The sequence below is a fragment of the Mus musculus genome, chromosome 1 (assembly GCF_000001635.26).
Source record: "Mus musculus strain C57BL/6J chromosome 1, GRCm38.p6 C57BL/6J".
Classification (NCBI taxonomy): domain Eukaryota; kingdom Metazoa; phylum Chordata; class Mammalia; order Rodentia; family Muridae; genus Mus; species Mus musculus.
In genome coordinates, this window is record NC_000067.6 from 169,241,087 (window position 1) to 169,260,069 (window position 18,983).

General features: G+C 41.6%; 1 long non-coding RNA gene across 1 annotated transcript in view; it reads left to right on the top strand.

Annotated features, from left to right (window-relative positions):
• Positions 1-13,523: 13,523 nt before the first annotated feature.
• Positions 13,524-18,983, top strand: part of Gm34421 — a 6,267-nt gene continuing 807 nt past the window's right edge. Inside the window, exons 1-3 of the long non-coding RNA XR_373694.2 lie at positions 13,524-13,756; positions 16,112-16,243; positions 16,895-18,983. The exon at positions 16,895-18,983 is cut by the window's right edge and continues 807 nt beyond it. This is a non-coding gene — a long non-coding RNA (predicted gene, 34421). The remainder of the gene's footprint in view (positions 13,757-16,111; positions 16,244-16,894) is intronic.

The following is an 18,983-nucleotide window of genomic DNA, read 5'->3' on the forward strand; positions in this document are numbered from 1 at the left end:
GAGATAGTCTATAGACTGAGCTGAGGAACACTGTGTTTCTGTCCCTGGTTGCTTCTTCTTCTGACTTTGAAAACTCACCTTGTGAAACCGTGGTTTCCTTGCTTCTGCAACAAGCCTCTCCACTGTCTCTTAGGACAAAGTCTATCAGAAGAAGCTGAGGATTTAAATCCAAAGATCGAAGACCTGGGGAGATAGCTTTCTGGGTGAAAGGTTTATCTTTGAAGCATAACCTGTTAGATCCCCCCTGAAACCACATCAGAAAGCTGGTTGTGGAAACATACTTCTATTCCCAGCTTTGGAAAGACAGAGACATGTCAAGTCCCATGGCTCCTTGTCTAGCCACCTTCCCTACTTGGTAAGTTCTAGTCCAAAGAGAAACTTGTCTCTAAAAATAAGGTGGTTGGCTCCTGAGGAGTAACACCCACTGCTGTCACCTGCTAGCATCCACAGGGATTTAAGAATGTGTGTACACTAAATGTGAGTATGGTCTTGACTCTTCCCCGTAGTGGTAAAGAAAACTTAGAAAGACAATAAAGGTTTTTTTATTACACATTCATGGTATGATAACAAACTGGAGATTACTAGATTAATTAAAATACAGAATATTTAGTGGCATTTAGATTTAAAATGGAGAAAAATGAATATTAAATAAGACAGTGTATTAATTCTAGAATACTATTCTCTTGAAAACTAGAGTCATTTAATACAATGCTGTTTTCTGCAACTGAAACTTCTCCCACACCAAATACAGTCGATGAGGCAACTAGTACCCAATTGAGAAACTCAGATATCAAAAAACGAAATTATTTCTGATGAGGACCATTTAAGAAACAGCAGTATGTAACAATTGTTTAAGAATGCTAGGCATAGAATTAGAGACTTGCTCTCTCTTCCAAATCTTGAAAAACTTGAAATAACAGTAAGGGGTGAGGCTTAGCTTCCTAATCTGTGAAGTAGGACAACAATAGCTTCTTCACTGGCAGGGGATTAAATGAGGGCCCATGGTTATAAGGAGGACATAGTCCAAGTTCAAGTAACAACTAAGTGTTCAGGTCATTCCAGTGAGGGCCGTTCTTGTCTTCCTAAGTCTTTGATGACTTCCAGGTACAGTCCAGAGAGCTTCATTACTTTTCTTGTAGGAAACAACTTTCTTTGCTACCCATTTCACAAACTCAAGGATCCCAAAACTGAAAAGGTTGGTCAACTAGCAAGTGCATTTTCTTGAAAGTAACAGTGGGACTGTTAACCCTGGTGGCCTCCTGACTAGAACAGTAGATTAAACAAGAAAAAAAAAGGCATGTAGTAGTTGAAGGTCTGAATTCATTATGCATTCTGGGTTTTCAAAAATGTTTGTGTCCGAAATGAATGACAGGTGAACAACCCTTTTAGCCCATATTGTCCACAAAAGGAAAATTTTGACTGACAGCTCTGTTCATAATTCAACTTTTAGTAGAGTCCCCAAAGGACTTCCCGTTTGAGCATGTAGAGACTTCCTTCCAACACAAGGACACAATTGGAAGTGACAGAACTCAAACATGTGACAGTGTGGGATTAGGAATGAGGTCAAATAAAGAAGCAATGTTTAGATGGAAAAGAGGCACATGGGCTCTTATATCTGCTCTTTGCCTCAATTACCTGAGCCCTCAACTTGTTCACTCACAGTAGAATAAATATTTGTTTTGCAAACTTTAGTTATTTACCTGGAGAGTAATTCATTTGTGCCTTCCGATTTCAAAGGAAATTCCTTTCTCAACGTTTGTTCTTTGGTTCAGGTTTGAGCTCAAATGGAAAATACCCATCCAAGTGATAGCAATAGGGTCTGTTCCATTCTATAATCTCAAGCAGAACAGCCCGGACTAGAGGAGTCCCTGACCATGAGTAAAAGAACTCCTTTTCAATGGCCAAAGCTAACAACTAAAATCAGACACAAGGAAGTTGTCTCAAAACCACCCAAAGTAGAATTCATCACTTTATGACTCACAAGTCAATCTGGCCAGTTGCCTCTATTGTAATTAAAGTTGTATTGGAAAGTAGTGAAACATACTTATTTACATGTGGCTGCTCCATCCTACAACAGCCAACAGAGATGTTGCAACAGAGACCATGTGACATAAAAGCATAGAGTAGTTTTGGTCTCATAGGGAAAAAAAATTACACCACTTAACCTACAACTACTCAAATAGGCAGCAAACTTAGAAGTCCCATGAAGGGACTTAATCATCTTCTTAATATCAATCAGTGATTCATCTTGCAACACACACCAACATACAAAAATAGCATCCCCCCCAAAAAAATAGAAAAAAGAAAAAATCCTAAGAGTAAACAAACAAAAGAAAACAAAAACAACAAATACAAACACTTGGGACCCTGCAAATAAGAGAGATGACTAAATAAATCTGAATCTGTCTATTGGTCTTATTGATTCTATAACAAGGACCAGAAGACTCAGGTAAAGTTGGGAGTTCTAAGCTGGTTATTAACCAGGGTAAATAATTGGAGGCAACCTTGGTAGGTCATCCCTGTCCTCCATGGCCTTTGCATCTTCATGTCTAGGTAGCTGTCATTCTGTCCATCGCGTTTGATGTTGTTATGCATACTCCATTTGGTGCCTTTTGTAGAAAGGAGGAGATCTGTTTAAGGATCATTCAGCATCTTAATAAGTGCTTCATGAAGATTAAGTAGCAAGGGCATATAAAGAACAAATCACAGCCAGCGAACTTCATAGCTTTTTACAGCGTAATTTCAAAATTAGCAGATGAAAAGAAAGTGAGCGATCTTATATCGCTGCCATTTTGTAAAACACTTGAGACAGGATCACTCACAAAATGTAAGTGGCAAAGTTATTTTACATCAGCCTCTGTCAATTCAAAAAGGACTTCAATATCTCCATCCAGAGGGAAAGAAGACAGATGATAAAACGGCAGCCAGAAGAGTTTGGGCATAGAGGTGGCACTTCTGTGGTTATTAAATAATATCAGCATTGACCTTCAGTCGGGCACACTAAGGTCATGATCATCAAATATGTGGGAAATGCTCAAATATATAATAAAATCTTACAGAAGGTCAAGCAAACAGGAAAAATGAATTAAATAATGGTAGATATATGGATACAGTGACAGCAAATGACAACCTTTAGAGACAAGTAAGTAAGCCAAAAGCTGGCCACTGAAAGCAGCTATTCCAATTTCAGACATTAAAACTAACAGAACACCCAAATCATTGAACTAGAAGTTCAAGTTACTACAGTGACATATGGAAAATGTAAGGTTACTCATTCTGACCTCAACAATGAAAATGAAAAATTGTCATGGAAATGATGGCTTCACGGTTAAATAATAAAAGACAGCCATTCATGTATTTATGTGTTCGTTTGTGCATGCAAAACTTACTTGTGCCAGCTGCCTATTGTATGTTTAATACCCAGGAATAGAGTGAGCATGAATACTTCCCTCATGGAGCTCCCTTTTCTCCATCTATCTATCCATCTATCTATCTATCTATCTATCTATCTATCTATCTATCTGTCTGTCTCTCTCCTCCACATACACTTCTTTGGGAGCTGGTTAGTAGAAGGAAGTAAAGAAAGTAAAAAAACATGCAACATACCAATAAGCATGGAGAACAGACATGCCATGCTACACTGTATGGCAGATGAGGTTCTGAGAAATAGAATTCGACTGGGAAAAGGATGGTCAGGGAGAGGAACAAAATGGCAAGGATCCTAAAGTAGGAGCCTACTTGACACCTGGTGAACACAAGAAGGGACATGGGAAGACACCAAGAAAGAGTCTAGGAGGCACACTGAGTTAGGCATGTATCAGCAAAAGACAGTAGTATCTTATAGGTTGGGAAAGAACTAGCGTTTTATCTTTATTGAGATGGGAAACTTCTTATTAAAAGACCCTGGTTATCCTGAGCAACCAGATAGAAAGATGAAGTCCAGTTGGGATGTTACTACAGTTTTCAATTGAGAAGTATAGTGGTGTAGGAACAGGTAGATGAGAGCAGTGGTTGTGATGAAAATGGGTACACTATAGACATATTTGGAGGTGTTATCCTATGCGGTTATCACTGGTGTGGATGTGGGAAAGAGATGTGAATGAACCAAGATCTAGAGATGCTTTGCCAGATTTTGGCTTAGTGGGGATAAGCTATATTACTCTATACTGAATGAGAAAAACTGGGACAGATGAATGGAGAAAAGGCAACAAAAGAAAACCAAGAGTTTCAAATTATCCCAGTTTCACAAGTAGCAAGATGCCTACATCATGTACTTTAACTTGCTGTATCCAGACATTCTCCATCTTGGGACCCAAACAGGAATTGATGTTTATGCCATGACAACTAAGAATAAGGACTGACTGGCATTGTATCCAAGAAATTTTGAAAACCATGGACAGTGCCAAAATGCTCCTGCCTACACCATTAATATGTCAACAGTTGTATTTGTTGAAAATACTAGCTTTAAGAAAAAATTAGCAGCTGAGAATTGTTTGGTTCGTATCACTCTACATCAAAAAGCAGATGTAATGGGTCCCACTTAGGTAGGGGAAAAAAGAGCAGAGGAGGGTGCTGAAGGTGTTGATTTGTGTGCTCCATAGATTGATGAGTGGGTGGAAACCTATTGTTCTCTAATTCAGAACAAAAAGAGCAAAATAAATACTGAGAGACTGCAGCTTGTCATGATGAGCAGGTTAGTCACCTTCTTTTGGTAGATCTTTATCTGTTAAATGTAAGTTATCATTTGAATAACTTTTTCACTATTTGTATTTTCAATATTTTTAGAGAGAGAGGGTCTAGTTTCTGGCCTCTCCCACTCCTTTATCTCTTTTCTGGACACACTGACCACTAGACAAGGTGTGTGATGATGGATGAAAAGGATCTTATTCGAGACATTCAGTTAGGATGTAGGCTACAGCAATGATGAGGATTAGAACCACGAGAATGGGATCAAATCTACCCTCATTTCCAGCATGTCTTTGGAACCCTGGAGTCCTCCAAAGCTAAGAGCACTCTACACGGGCCCTCTGCAATGTGGAAGCTAGGCAGTATTCCTAACCTCTTTCCACAGGATTCTAGCAGTAATACCTCTGCCCCTTCCAGCTGTGGCAGCTAAAACCATCCCCAGACAAGAGCCAAATGTCCCCCCAGGGGACACAGGTGTCACTTGTGGAGAATCACTGCTCTAACATAAACAGGGCTAAGAAAATTGGCTTTCTCCTATGAATGAATCTCCACCCTCATGGCTCAGCACTGGATCTACTGACAATAGGATTTGCCCCTCAAATAAATTTCCTTTTATATAACTACGGGAGATATGGTTTAGCAGAGTCAACTGCTGCTCTACTCTTGCCTAATATTGGAGTCCAAATGCAGTAGTTTGGCCTAAATAACACCCAGCTAGGTGAAGGCTGAATCAAACAGTTAATATACAACTCTGTAAACTCAACTCTTATGGTGTTTTTCTCTCTCTCTTTCTCTCTCTCTCTCTCATCATTCTCTCTCTCTCTCTCTCTCTCTCTCTCTCTCTCTCTAAGTACACACTGTTATTGCTGTTGCTTTTATTTTTCTTTTGTTGTTGCTTTTGTTTTTGATTGGATTTGTTTTGTTTTAAGTATACACCATGGAAACCACCTCTAGCTTGCAAGGGAAAGGGGTAAAAAAAATCCCAACCCTGATGCCATTACTTAAATTGGCCCATTAAATATGAGCTGTGAGTGAAATACAGCTTTATTAAACAGATGAGATGGCATCAGGAATGATGAATCATGAGGTTTCTTTTTGGTATTACAATGGCATGCGACCTTTTAAACTTTAATCATTCACCTCAGAGTCTGAACTGTCGTCAGGTGTACAGGCTTCTTGCTGATTGCATTAACATGAGGCAGCTGGGGAGCTGTTGGTGACAATTCTCCACAGGCTGTAGCTAGCTAGTATGGCTCAGTGACACAAAGACAGCCCTGTCCGGAATGGGAATGTAGCTGTTTCCGTCAGGGTCTAGACATGCCCAGGGTAAAACACCTTAGTGTCTTTGGACTCCCAGTCCCTGAAGAAGGGTCCACTACATCATAGGGACTCCTGGTGTAAGACTTACTCTAAGCCTCCAAGTCCAAGGTATTGGAATAATCTGCTGCATTTGGACAGGGTCTCAAGTTTAAAAGAGCATTCTTCAGCTGCGGTCACATTGGTAGTAAATGGAAGAGTTAGACTCCAAAGTTCGAATGCTTTCCACAGTTGATCCCAAACTCAATTATGCTGTGAATGAAACACAGACTCCACTTCTGCGTCAAGGCTTCTGTGTACTGACTGCTACCTTTCCCAAGCCGTTTGAGCCCCTCCCACACATGTGTGGTCCTCATGGGCTCTTTGGGAGGACTGTTTGAGATGATGAATGTAACTAGCTTAGCATGATGGATGGTATGGTGTGAGCACCCAACAAACATGATTTATAATTATTTGTAGCATCATAAAGATGTCCTATGGGAAAACATAGAACTGACATCCTAGAACTCTCTAGGAAACCTGGACAGCCTCCTAATTTCACTCTGGCCCCAATTAATCTACATTTACCATCCTTTCTTCTTTGTAGTTATAAGGAAGCCAAATAACTGAACTAGTGAGTCAAGATTCACCTCCTTGAACTAGGAGGGTGCTGCCTTTTTGTACTTGGTCATTTAATGCCTGTTTGCAAGGAGCTATTATCCTATTACCCTACTTCAATGGTCCCTGAACTTCTCTCTGTGTTAGAATAGCCTTTTAACCATTCTGCTTACATTCTAAATCACTTTTTATCAAGGTTCCTAGGAAAGGACAAAGGGATCTCTATGGTTGGAGAGTTTCTGGGTAATTCTACAGTTCACAGAAATTTGAAGGAAACTCTCGGCTATAGGCTCATATGAGCCATAGAGATTTGGTAGGTCTAGTGCCACCTCTAGAAATGTCCCATAATTCTGTACCCACTTGAAAAGAATATGAGCATAGGCCATAGTGTATGTCACCCAAGAACTGACACAGTCAAGTGTGGTAGAATTAATAACACTCATAAACTTGTTATATTCTTAGGGCTTTGACTTTTAAGCCAGTTTATAGTGTCCAAATGATTAAAATTGGATGGCATACGTCTGACTTAAACTTAAAACTATGGAGCAGCAGGATGCTAACATCCATCTCACCGTCCACAAAGACAAGGATTCTTCTGCTCATTCGTGAGCCATGTCTTCAATGACTAGAACCCTCGGGTCATCATTGGTCTCTGTTATTTCCACAGGTTCCAGCTGCTTGCCCTATGGCTCCTTTTCCTCCTCTGTTATAAGGGGATACTGGCACCTATTCTGGTTCCAAAATGGAAGAAACTGCTTCAATTGAGAGCTACACAACTGAGGGGTAGTTCTGCTACTAACTAGAGGGAGGGGGTTAGTGTTGATGTCATCTCCCACAGGTTCTGCAGGAAGGGATGCTGCTCTGCCTTTAGAGCTTTGTGATTACTGTGGTAGCATATGTGGAAGGGCCTTGTAAAATATATACCCTAGGCTGGAGAGACGATTCAATAGGTAAACGCACTTGCTACACAACCTGATGACTTGAGTCTGGATCCTCAGAATTTACATTCAAGATGAAGGTGGTAGCACAGTTCTCTAGCCCAGTACACCACTACGGGCAGATAGGCAGCAGACACAGGAATCAGCTGAGGCTTATGAGGCATCATCCACAACTGTGAGGAGGCCTTGTCTCAGTCAGGATGCATAGGTCAGGTTCTACATCTACCAGTTGTCCTCTGCTACATACTGTGGCACTTGAGCCCCTGAACCCATGGACCCATGGACACATGCAAACAAAGTTAAAATAGATATACCTTCCTATATGGATACAAACGAATTCAGACAAGGTAAGGCAAATTGCTCAGTTAAATGCAAGACAAAATGCACAGCAACTTTCCTTTAAAATGCGTCCCTCTCTTTCCCCCTCTTCCCCAATTGCTCTCAAAATGTTAATATGGGCCTCCTCTATAAATAACAATAGTGGCATACTGACATCCAGATTTAAACACTGCGGCACAGCACCCTGTACAAGGAGAAGGCTGACACGGAACTTCTATTTTTATATATTTAGTGATATATCCAAGTGTCACTCAACAACAACAGGAAAGGAGCGGCTGAGCTGAGAGCTCGCTTGTCTCTGCACACCCTCCCCAGCCTACCACTCAGACACATCCCTGACAAGTGAAGCCTGTCGCCAACTGCGCCCCAACTGTCAATATTTGGATTTCAGAAAGAAAAAAAAAAAGATAGACTAAAGAACATGACTCTTCATTTTCATTAGGGTAAAGGTAAATGGTCTGAATGATGATCTTTACAAGGCTTTGGGGTTGCATTGAAATGCTTTATTAAATGATCTCTGCAAACAGTATTCCAGGCCTTTGGAGACAGGAATCAAACTGGATGCTGGCAAGAGATGGAAAGTACTGGGGATATTCAAGGGAGTACCTGAGACACTTAAATAAGAGCTTAGTCAGGACACAGGACCTATGTGCTCTGACTGCATGGGAAAGGGCTCTCCCTGAGCAAGCCCATGCTACGAGCCTGCCTTTCCACACAAATCCTCAATAGGCTGGATTATCCATCCTCACTAAAGATGTGGGTTAAGAGCATCATCTATTGAATACCAGTGTGTCTCACTAGTCTCAAAGTACCTGTGACTGTGTTACAGGAGAAAAGATCAGATGTCACCAGAAGATAGTGTCATACAAACCCCCCAAGTACAGGCAGGAGAGGTGAAAGCATGTGTTCCAAATTCTTTATCTGAAGCTTGCTCCAAATGCCAAATGTGATGGTTACGTTTGTTTTCTGTCTTAGGGCTTTATTGATGTGAAGAGAAACCATGACCATATGCATCCTTAGAAAGGAAGCTGTTTAATTGGGGCTGGGTTATAGTTTCAGCGGTTTAGTTCATTATTGTCATGGCAGGAAGCATGGCAGCGTGCAGGCAGACATGGTGCTAGAAAAGGAGCGGATAATTTTACATCTTGATCTGAAGGCAGCAGGGAGAGATTGTGTGCCACATGGCAGGTAGCTTGAACATAGGAGACCACAAAGTGACACACTTCTTCCAACAAGGTTACACCTACCCCAGCGAGGCCATGCCACCTAACACCGCCACTCCCTACAGGCCAAGCATTCAAACCTAAGAGTCTATGAGGGCCATTGCTACTCAAACTATCATACTTTTGAAATCTAATTGAAGCAGCTGGTAAGCAATCAAAGTGTAAGAGAGAAGACTGGAAGATGAGACAATCATGGGTTTGGGTCTTTGTTTTATAACTTCCTACATGTGAAATTTCAAACATGGTATTTTACTCACATGGATTTTCCCCTTCATCTGTAATAGATCTGCCAGTGCCTGAGAAGTGTGAAATGATGCATATAAGATGGGTGCCCCACCGTACAAGTTCTTCATAAGAAAGTACACCTAAGACACATCCTGGATGGATGCTAAATACGGTCTCAAGTACGTTCTGTAGTATCTCTAATGGTATTGATGCCTATAGATGCTTCTTTCTTTCTGAGTCTTTACTCTGGGATTGAGTTTCACCCACATTAGTCATATGAAGGCTGCAACTGTTTTCTTTTTGTTGTTTCAGGGTGTAAATCTTCAGTGCTGTTTTAAAGGGTGAAGTATCTAACCAGAATGATTCTGGTACAGCACGCTGCCTCTCTCTGTCCTGAGGACCACTGTACTATGAATTACCCAGGGCTCAAGCTGGGCATTTGGGACTCCTGGACAAGTGGTGCAGTGCATAGCTCCATTCCTAAAACCAACCCCTTCCTTTACACAGAGGTTTAAGCACTAGTCATTCTCTGGCAGCTTCATGGGGTGGGGATCATCATGGTTGAGAGGATGTCAGGAGGGGGTTTCTGATGCTTGCAGAACAATAAGGCTGAACTGGGTGGAGTTATTACATGTCCTCTCCCCCCAAGAACATTTAGACATTTGGCAGTTCTTCTCATTCTATGTCCATATAATCCAGGAGCAGAAAAAGTAAAAGCAAGATGATATACATATTTTTAAGTGCATATCTGACTATTTAAGGTAAGTGAAAACTAAGGAAGATATACTTCTAGAATTTTATGTAATCTTAGCACTATGTGATTTAAATTTTTATTTAGGCTTCTTATTTGTATAATGTTACTACCTCAAATTTGAGACCATTAATTGGTTAAAACCACTCTATTAGCAATACAGACTAGATTCAAACTGAACTCTCTATGACTTTAAAACTCTTCATGTAAAATTATTCTAATAATAATTACTGTGAAAAAATAGCATTCTATTAGTTAAAACCTCCTAATTTGTCTCTATTCTGTCCATGTTTTATCTTCTCAGCTTTATAGTAAAGGTTGCTGTTATTCCTAGAAAATCATCTTTATAATTCAACCAAACATGCAGAAATTAAAATAATTAAAATAATTCCACATAGCTGGGCAGTGGTGAGGTATGATTTAATCCTGGCACTCAGGAGAAAGAGGCAGAAGATCTCTGAGTTTGAGGCCAGCCTGCTCTACAGAATGGGTTCCAGGACAGCTAGGGCTACACAGAGAGACCCTGTCTTGGAAAAGCAAGGAAGCAAGCAAGCAAGCAAACAAACAAACATGTTAGTACAGTCAGTATGCACCTCTGACTTAATACACTTAACTGCAACTGAAGAGATCTGAGCTAAGATCTACAACGAATGTTCAAAGTGGAACATGAGGAGAATGTCAGAAAACCCAACATAAAAATACTCTACTATACAAAATAAAATTCCAGATAATGCTATTTAACTATCTCCTCATTGGTTCATTGAATTCAATATCTCAGGTATATATATATTCATATTCGTGTGTGTGTGTGTGTGTGTGTGTGTGTGTGTATGTGTAATGCAATCATTATGAAGCCCAGAGACTGGATCACACAACTTCCTAACAATTGCCTCTAATGGAGAAACTCACAAACTTGTGAGTTAATAACAGCCTAAGAAAACAGCAACATGGCCCCTTTCTTTTGCCAATGAATGGTAATGCTGCCCTCTAACAACGTTTGTACTAACAGCCATTAGTTGGCTGTAATCTCTTCCTGAGTAGGAAATTGTTGTCTGGAAAACTATGTACCTATGTGTCTGCTGAAACATATGTTGCTGCCTCTTCCTCATGGCCACTAACTCCAGCCTGCTCTCCCCTCCCCGGCAAGGAATATATGGCTGAGTCTCCTTCCACAGAAAAGAGAGCAAATGCACCCATGAATGATAAGAGCTATGCAGCGTGAAAGCTGTCTGAGACTGAAGGACTGAAAAGGTGCCAACATGTGCAAGGACACAGAAGTGTGAAGTCCTTTAATCAGCACTTGATTAGAGTATTAAAGAGGAAAGGACATGAAGGCTGGTGGGATGCCAGCAGCCAAACAGAGCTATAAGCTAAGCTTAAATGTTCTTTTCAAAGGTTTTATTTATACCTTGATTTTTTTCAGTACTCTGGTTTGTTGATTTCTATTAAGTTACTAATTACCCCTGAGTTCACTAGCCTATCAGTGCTAAACAGCAAGTGTGCCTAGCTGACGTTGGAGAACACTACTCTGAATCTGTGGGGGCTATAGGGCAAAGCCAGAGGTTCAGTGCAGGGAATGATGGGTGAGAGGATTTATTGGCAAGAGAAAAAGTCTAGGGGGTGAAATAATGATAAAGTGTAATACTTAGAAATCCCTTTAGCATGATCATTTGAAATCCCTGGTTTATATTCATCCCTCTTCAATGGGCTTCCAAGGCTGAAGGAGTTTCACTACAATTCTTGAGTTCTGTTTCAGGCTAAACTAGAAACTACCAAATCAGATGTGCTCCACATACTATAAAAGTTACAGAAAACTGAATAATATTTTAGGTGTCTTGGTGCACTCGGGCAAGGGGTTAAAGCATGTTTCATTTGAACACACACTGGCGAGATAGTTGAACAATTGAGTGTGAGGATGTTTATCTCTAATAACACATTCATTTGTTTTTTAGATTTTTCTTGTGTGCGTGTGTGAACATGTGGGTGTGAACAAGTATGTGGGAGGATATAGACCAGTGTGTGTGTGTGTGTGGTGTGTGTGTGTGTGTGTGTGTGTGTGTGTGTGTGTGTGTGTGTGTAGGTCAGAGGCTGACATTCTGTGCCTTCTCCAATCACTCTCCACTTTGGTTTTTGAGACAGGGTCTCTCACTGAATCTGGAACCCATGGACTTGCCTAGTAGCTGTCCAGTCAATGTCAACAGCCCTCCTGTCTTTCACCCTAATGCTGGGATTACAAACCTATACTGTTGTGCCCAGCTTTTATCATATTCCTTGTAGGAGGTGAAACTGAGGTCTTCAGACCTCCATGTCTAACACTTTATGGGATGAGCCATCTTCTTAAGCAGTGATCAAAGGTCACTTGTAACTAAGTAGCCCTAGGGAGCCCTTCAAAATAAGAACTAGTATCCCAATTAGGCTGCTAAATGCCTCCAAAAAATTCTTTATCCTATCAGCTTTGAATGTTTTCCTTATTGTACTCCTTATTATTGTTAGCTTTAATTGACACAGCCTAAAATCTGAAAAGAGAAGAATTCCGGAATTGTCTTTGGCAGGTTACCCTGTGGGTGCTGTTGATTGTGAAGTAGGAGGGGCCAACCCAGTATAGGCAGCACCCTTCCTCAAGCAAGAGGTTCTGGACTAGATTAGAAAGCTCTCTCAACAACATGAGCCAATGGGGCAGAGAGAGAGAGAGAGAGAGAGAGAGAGAGAGAGAGTGGAGCAGGGAGGGGAGGGAGGGGAGGGAGGGGAGGGAGGGGGAGGGAACACAAGCAAAGATCCTCCTTGATTTCTTCATTGAGCTCCTACCCTGCCTCCTCCCAGTGATGGGTTTTTTGACCTGGAAGTGTGAGCTCAATAAACTCCTTTCTTCTCAAGTCACTTTTGCTCAAAATGTTTTGTCATAGCAACAGAAAGGCGAATTAGAACACCCCATATACATACATGGAAGCCCATGATCAGCATAAACCCACTTCTGAGTTAGTGGACCTAGTGTAGACGTTGTCCTGGCCTTAGAGGGTTCTCTCAAACAATGAACATGAGTGACTGGTGGGGGAAAATACACACCACACACACACATACACACACATACACACACACACACACACACACACACACACACACTTCACTCATCCCTCCCAGTTTCCTCTCCACCTTCCCCTCCCTTTTCTCAGTCAAAAACTTATTTTCTCAAGCTGTTCTCAGTTAGGCAGAGTCTACAAAGAGCGCTGATGTTTTCACTCTGAGAAATCTCCAGTGATTACACCCAGTCTCTTTCATGCTAGAACTACATATTTATCAACCCCAGAGAGCAGAGATGAGGCGGCACCAGGCTAGTGAGTGATGTGAACTGCTGTCACAGCAGAAAATGTGCTAGGGAGGCCTCCAGATTGCGGGGGATGGGGTGGGGGGGTGGGGATCGCAGGGGAAGCACTTTGGCTTGGGGAGGGCTGCAATCACGAAGAAAAAGGAATGTGGAAGAAAATGAAAAAGTAGGAATAAATGCAGTGAACAATTAGAAAGGCCATAGAGGCGAGCAGTTGCCCATCCCTGCAGGAAATACCCTCTAGTGGCCAGAACTGGGTCAGAAGTGTAATGAGCCAGGCAGCCTGACATCTGGACTCTTTAGTCCAGCCTCAGGTTTCCACCTGGGTCTGACAACTTCTGAGGTTTGGAGCTCAGAGGTAAGTGACTGCTTTTTCTTCAACGTTTGTCTTCTTTATCAGCCACAGGCACATTTTGCTTATGGGCAGCAGAGCTTGTAGTTCTTGTTCAATAGCCAGTGGGAGCTCCATTCCAGACTGCTACTCCTTCTTGTCTCACTCACTACTGTTCTGGGGAAAGGGCAGCACCGCTCTAACCCCTAGCCAGACTGTAACTTGTTTCTAAACAGCAGCTGTGTGGGTCTCTGAATTTTCACTATCTCTAATACCTAGTCTAGCATATTTTACAAATACTTTCACTTCAGAAAAACTGGAAAAGCTGTCCATCCACACTGTGATCATTGCCATAAAACATTCCAGAGAATCCTTGATCCTCGTGCTGGATTTGACTGGCCCTAACCATACATAAATATAACAAGCAGATTTCCTGAAGGCCCAAAAGAAGTATTTTGGTCTAACAAAAGGGCTTGGTACTAGGGAAATGGGGGGATGGGAATGTGGCCCAATGGTAATGGTGCTTGCTACCCAGCTATATTGGAACTGTGAGCTTGGGTGTCAATGTAAAATGTTAGGTATGCTGTGGCAGCATAAACCTGTAATCTTGACATAGGCATTGGTAAGAGGAGAAAGGAGGATCCTGAAGGTTCCCTGGCCAAGCAGTTTAACTAATCAAGGAGTCCCAGGTTCAGTGACAGACCCTGCTTCAAAGATGGATGGATGAGATAGATAGATAGATAGATAGATAGATAGATAGATAGATAGATAGATAGATAGATAGATGGATGGATGGATGGATGGATGGATGGATGGATGGATGGATGGATAGATAGATAGATAGATAGATAGATAGATAGATAGATAGATAGATAGATAGATAGATAGATAGATAGATAGATAGATAGATGATAAATAGATGATAGACCTATCAATTAGTGGATAGATAGAGGAACAGGAATACACACACATCTACACCTGGCATTCACATGCATATATGTGGGCATACAGACCTGTACACACACACACACACACACACACACACACACACACACACACACACACACACACACATATGTGGGGTTGGGGGAGAAATAGTAGTCACATTCCCGATTTCCTGATGTTTTTTACAGTGTTAACTATTTCCTTTTTTCTAGGCTATCTTTATAGTCATGCCTGGGTCTCTTATATCATGGATAGAGTCTTACTTTTATTCTACATATTCTAAATTTCTTATTCCCAGGCTTTAACCTGCTGTCCTCCAACACTGCCTTTGTTTTTTTTGTTTTTTTTTTTGTTTTTTTTTTGTTTTTTTTTTGTTTTCTGTCACAGACACGAAATCAATCTCTGTGAAAGTTGAATGCAAGGATTTCTGTTGCTCCAAAGTCTGGCCAAAGCATCAACACAGAGAAATGGGCAAGACATTCTATCAAAGCTGCTTCTGCTTCCTGAAAGAGGCAGAAGACACGACTCTGGAGTTCAAACCCAAGCCTCTGCCTGGAGAAGCATATGAGAGGCCATTGAATCTTATGCAGTTCTTGAAAGGAATCATGAACTTGTTAAATGAACACAGACATCATGAAATTGTTAAATGTCTTTTCTCCCCAAACCTTGCTGGCTGCAACTGGATAAATTGGACCACATATATCATCTTACTAGGAAGTGAAGTACGGATGAGTTGGCCCAAAGGCTAGAGCACATGAGATCTGCCCTCTCCCCACACCATGCAGTGGCATGAGATGCTGTCTCCCACCCCACCCCTGCCAACAGAGGCAGGCTGGTCAACTGGCCCAGAGGCAGGCAAGCTGTCCCTGTCCCTCACCCGGGCAAAGTGAGAGAGCTGGCCCTGGTGGTACTGACAAAGAAGAGCTAGTGGGCTGACCAATAAAGTGTCCACTCAAGCCCAGATCTGTTAGTTAGCCCACCCCAATATCTATGAACTGCTGGAGCATTTAAAGGGACCAGTCTGGCATATCCAAAGCTGCAGGATCTCCATGACACTGGGCAATGGCAAGATATGGGAAGGAGTCCCAGTGAGGATCCAATATTGTTAGGGTAACAGAGGCCAGCGGTCTCAAACGAGACCAATGACTCATTGCAATGAACATTTGTAAGAAAAGCTGTTGGAGCAGAAGGGTATAGACTGTGACACATGGTGACAAACCAAAGCTTCCATGAAGACATGATTTATTTGTTTTACTTTTTATTTTCTTTGGGGGGGGGGGAAGGTTACAAGGGTGGATGACAGATTTGGAAAGGTAAGATGATGAGTGGAGTTTTGGGGTGCCTAGTGTGAAAATCACAGTGAATCAACATAAAGTTTAAAAAATTAATTTTTCTTCTTGCCCTCACCTTTTCCCACAATTTTCCTTACTTTTCCAGTAACTTTGGAGTAGAATCAGATTCTTCACTTGTAGTAATGCTGTCGGTGATGACAAAGAAACTGTACAGGACAAGCTTTGGGTAGCAAGAAAATAAACACGCAAGGTAGATGACAAGACAACGGCAACAAAGGTATATGTGTTTCTTCATAGAGTTTTCTAAAGAACATTTTTTTTCACCAGACCTAAAGAAGTTATTCTCCCCTAGTTACAAAGGGTGGAGAGTAGAGAAAAATGTGTGATTTGAAGTCAGAGTACCTGAATTGTCAATACAGGCTGTGGCACATCCTTACCTGAGTGACTTAGGGTCAGTCATTTCATATTTCTGATGACATTATTCCTATCTATAAAAATTATAATTATGATAGTAGCCACCCTTCTTGTGGTTGGGAAAACCCAAAGAGATGATACATGGTACAGTTACTAACATAGGTGAATCATTGGGCCATAGCAGGCATCTACAAAAAGGGATGTTAAACCAAGGGCTAAGTCGGCCATATTTTCATGGTGCCACTTTAATGGGCAGCCCTAATTGAATACCTGAGAACATGTTAAATAAACATTAAAATTAGAACCCATTGATTTATACAGGTGAATTTATTTTAATCCATCATCCAGGAGTTGCAGAGTAATTCGATGTGTTTCTTATCTTCTATGTATGTTCCCTGGGTTGCCTCAAGGCCCTGTACCTTCAGCAAAACAAAAATTAAACCACTGAGCATAAATTTTCAAGTCTGTTCATTGCTCAGCTATGTCACAGTCATTTTCCTATTTTTTTTTCTAGAAGCAGGTGAGAAACAGTCACCAACCCCAACAGGAAGAGACATATGCTCAGTGTATAAAATACCCAGCTGGTTGGGACTCCATGAGCCAAGAGAGTCAAGCAACTTCACGCCAGAGAATTAGATGCGTCTTTGCAACCCGGGGAGATATAAGAGCTGACTTTTGGTGGCCTGGCTCCAGAGGAACATAGCTATCATCTACTGTTTCCCACTAGGCATTAGCTTATGTTTTCAAGAAAGAAGAGGACCTCTGACAGTGTCCTTCTTCATGTGGGGTCAGTTCCCAGAATTCATGGAGAGAAGAAAGAGTTGATGTGATGGTGTGATCAGGTTCAGTACAAGCTGTTGGGTAACAAGTTTCAGAAGGAAATTGTAATTTGAATGTGAAATGTCCCTCATATGCTCATGTGTTTAAACCCTTGTTCCTCAATTGGTGATGCTGTTTGGAAATGTTCTAGAAACTTGTTGGGTGTGGGTTAATGGAGGAAGACCTTGAGGTTCTATAGACCCCCTCACTTCTTATTTGATCTCTGCTTCCAATAGACACAATGTGATCCTCTCTCCTCCTCTTCCTCCTCTTCCTCTTCCTCCTCCTCTCCCTCCCTCTCTTCCTCCTCCTCCTTCTCTTCATCCTCTTTCTCTTCATCCTCCTCCCCCTCTTTTTTCTCCCCCTCCACCTCCCCTGCCTCCTACTTCTCTTATTACCACATCTTCCTCACTGCCGCCATGATGTTCTCCACCTTGATGGAACGATCCTTTTCAACTCCAAGCTGTAACAAACCCTCCCTCCCATAAGTTGCTTCTTGTAGGGTATTTGATCACAAGAATAAGGGAAGTAATTTCAAATGTCTAGTGGTAGCAGGAGTTAACTAGACAGTGATAGGAGCAGATGCCAGAAGGTCCCTACACAGAGCTGAGAAAATAAAATCAAACATCAGTGCTTGAGAAAAGCAGTGATGTGCAGAAGGATAAGAAGGAGGCAAGTACAGAAGCTTGTGATATGACAGTTCACCTTGCCTTTCCTCCACCTAAGTTGTATGTTATATCGAACTCAGCACACATCACTTGCTTTTGCTGCTGTGCATCTTGCATGCTTCCAAACCTGAGTGGTGCATCTAGGGACTCAAGTTCATCGTGTCCCGTGTGTTTGTCATCCCTTTAATTTGCAAACTGTTGGAAAGCAGACCTCTATTTCTTCTTTACCTCTCAGTTCGACATCCAGAGGCAGAAGTGCAATAAATTACATAAAAATGAAAAATTATTATGCGGTTTCATGCTCAATATATCTAGCATGAAAAAGAATTCTACCAGGTTGAAAATCAAGTTGCAACTATCAAATTCATCTTTTTGGAATCTACATAGAAACATGGGCCCTGTCAGTGATATTAATTAAGATGTTGTTACTTCTAAGCCATTTGCCCCTCAAACAAAACATTAGCTAGCCTTCAAGTTTGGACAGTGGAAATAAAACCCCTGAATTCTTGGCTAACTGACGCATCAGGGTTGATGATTGATTGATGGATTGTGGTACTACTGTGCAAGCCTAGGGTCATGCCTATGCTAGACAAGCCATCGGCCGTTGAACTATCTCCCCAGCCCTTTTTATTTTTTGAGACAGGTTCTCACCGAGTTGCCTAGCCCAGCCTTGGACTTCCTTTATTGCCTAGGCAAGGCTTGAACTTGTGATCCTCCTGCCTTATCCCCTCAACCCTCAAGTCGATGGGGCCTACACTAGAGTCCTGGATAGCGGTAGATAACTCATCTAGAAGATTGGACCCAGCAGGGAAGAATGTATCCTTGCATTAATTTTACAGGAGAAATTTACAAGTTCTTGCTTTAAGGTTGAGAATTTCTCAACTGTAAAGTCCTAAGTAGAGCTGAGGCTTTTCTCTGGCCAATCTGGATTATGATGAATACCGACCCTTCCGCTGGGTATTATTAAACTGCTGGCTGTCAGGCAGGGGCCTCAGCACGTGGGTGGGATGGGGGAATCCCTTTTTAGCACTTGGCAGAACCTGATTTTTATCTCTAGTTGTCTTTATTTATCCTTCTCTACCAGATATTTTTTTTCAACTCCCATAGATTCCAATG